A 2,475-nucleotide genomic window follows, 5' to 3' on the forward strand; every position below is an offset into this window, starting at 1 on the left:
ACAAGCTTCAGTGCCCTTATTTTAAAGAAATTTAATAGAAATGAGTTCCCAAATTACCAAGAGTCTATTAGTTTAATAAAATGCCTCATCATATTTGAAGTAAAGGTCAGCAAGAAATGAAAAAATGTGTTTTAAAAGCGATTTATATCAAATTGTATTTCTATAGCATCTACTTGCCTGCTTCCAGTATTCAGAACTGGCAAGTGAGTGCAGCATTTCAGCTGTGTAACTTCAGAAAGGCCTGTGCCCACAATCCATCTTTATAAAATAAAACGTGTTTTGGAAATCGGAAGCTTCTCACTGTTGTGAGGTAGTTTTTGTTTTTTAATTTCTTTATTTTATCATTGGAAAATTTGATTTTCAAAAAATCTTGCAAAGCATCAATAGAATTTCTGGATACATATAATAATGTTTTATTATTGTGTAGCTCCTGTGAACTGTTACAATGAGGCAGTCTGATACACTACTATTTTTCACTTTGGGAGCAATATTCAGCTACCAAAATGTTGCAGTTCTTTTTTTCTTAAGGCTCTCCTGTGATTTTTGGCCACTACACTCTTATGGATTTGAAGCATAACACCATTTTTCATCTTGCATTTACTGAAGACAGTCAGCTTCTAAAGATTTACTGGATGCATTGCTCACAACTGCCAACTTTTGGGAGATGCAGAGGGTTTCTTTATAGGCTCACCTTGTTCTCACATCTCTTGGAATCCAAAATTTCTGTGTACTCTGCACATTACCTCAACTGATTTATTGTCCACATCTGATAACATCTTTCTGCTCAAAAATACTTGTTTTGTCTCTCTATGTTTCTGTCACAATAGTTCCTTTCTACCCCATGTAGGGTAGGCACACTCTTCCTAAGTACTGAACTGGGAAAACAGACAAACCTGTGGAGGAAGAAAGCATTATTCCTAATTTGTAGAAGGAAAATTACGTTATCTTGACTAGAAAGCAGACCCAAAAAGTGATTCCAGATGTTTTGTTAAATAAGACCATCTTGATCTATATAGTGGCTGGATTTACTTTAAGATCAAGCAGTAGAAAAACTTGTATACTGTTAAAAATCAGTGCTGGTAATGAGGAACATGCTCCACGCAGCATCTAGATTCAGAAGAACTTAGTATCAGCTCTTCCTTTTGTCTTGGAAAAATCTCTCTTTGAGTCATCATTCTAGTACTGCTCAAAACAATGAACTTACTTGCTTTTAGAGAAGTTTCTAAGAAGTTTTTCTCTGTGGAATGCTACAGTGTATTTTCTTGACTCGAAAACATTCTCATCAGACAAATACAGGATATTTCCGATTTGCACTTCCAAAAAAAAAAAAAGAAAAAAAAAAAGGCTATATAGTCTTGGGTGCAGTAAAAACACAGAACTTTCTTTTGCTGCCACCTTGTGGGCTGCTTACTGTTCCTGAATATGGTAGTTTTATTGAAAATTCATTACAACGTTAAAACATTTTCTGTTCTCTGAATACCTGAGCAGGTATTTTCCACATACGAGGTTCCAATCACCCACTCCAACCTTATTGAGCCTCCAAACAGTCAGGTGGTAGCACTGAACACTGAGCAATCTGTGAAATTCAAATGTAGCCTGATAAACAAAATATGAAATCCTGTGGTTCACAAGCCATTGTAGAATATTTCTCAATCTTTTTCATCTTTTAGTATTTCTGAAATATAAGAGCTCTTATTTGCCGCTCATCTTGCCCTCCTTACCTGTTAATATTAGGTAGGGCAAAAAATCCCCTGGTTTACAGGGAATATTGGCTACAGCCTCTTTCTAAACAGACTAGTATAGATCTTGGTAGAAATCGTCAAAACTGTTAACATTATTAACTTTATTTTTTTTTGCCTGCTGTGATCTTCAGGTGTCTTGATTTATTTATTTATTTATTTCCCTGTACTGCTGAAGAAAAACAGTATTTCTTTAAGGAGAAAAATAGCTTTATTTTGTTTTTTAATTTAGAAAACGAACTTTTTTTTACTCTGTTTTTTGTTCTGGGAATGAGTCAATTTCTACTTTAATCAACTTTAGATGTCATTCACATGAACCAAACCAAGTCTGGTGTGTGAGTTGGGTGGATGTTCCACATTTGCCAAAGCAGTAACAGAGGTCTGATGCTTGTCTGTGTTGCAACGGTTTGGTTATTCAGGGAATGTGAACCTAAGCATAAGAAGTATTTCAGCCAAGTTGCTAATGGGCTTTTAGAGCTTAATAAAAGTGTGTGGCACTCCATTTCCAGAAGCATAGGTCCTTTTACACATTTTAATCTTCTTTACTTTTCAAACTCATAATCCAAAGAGAAATCAGAAAATGCAGTATTTTTATTTTATGTTGCTTCTATGGGATAAAACCTTTATATCAGCTCTGATAAAGCCTTAGGAATCCTAGTGCTCATCTTTTTTTTTTTTTAATCAACTTTCTCCTGCTGCAAATTTTGTCTTATCATTAAGCCATCAGACCAAAAAA

At 34.8% G+C, this 2,475-nt stretch overlaps 1 protein-coding gene across 5 annotated transcripts in view; it reads left to right on the plus strand.

The window, feature by feature from the left end:
* Window positions 1-2,475, plus strand: part of LRRC72 (leucine rich repeat containing 72) — a 31,420-nt gene that overhangs the window by 9,723 nt on the left and 19,222 nt on the right. The window lies entirely within an intron of this gene.

This window comes from Meleagris gallopavo, chromosome 6, assembly GCF_000146605.3.
Source record: "Meleagris gallopavo isolate NT-WF06-2002-E0010 breed Aviagen turkey brand Nicholas breeding stock chromosome 6, Turkey_5.1, whole genome shotgun sequence".
In the NCBI taxonomy this organism is placed as follows: Eukaryota; Metazoa; Chordata; class Aves; order Galliformes; family Phasianidae; genus Meleagris; species Meleagris gallopavo.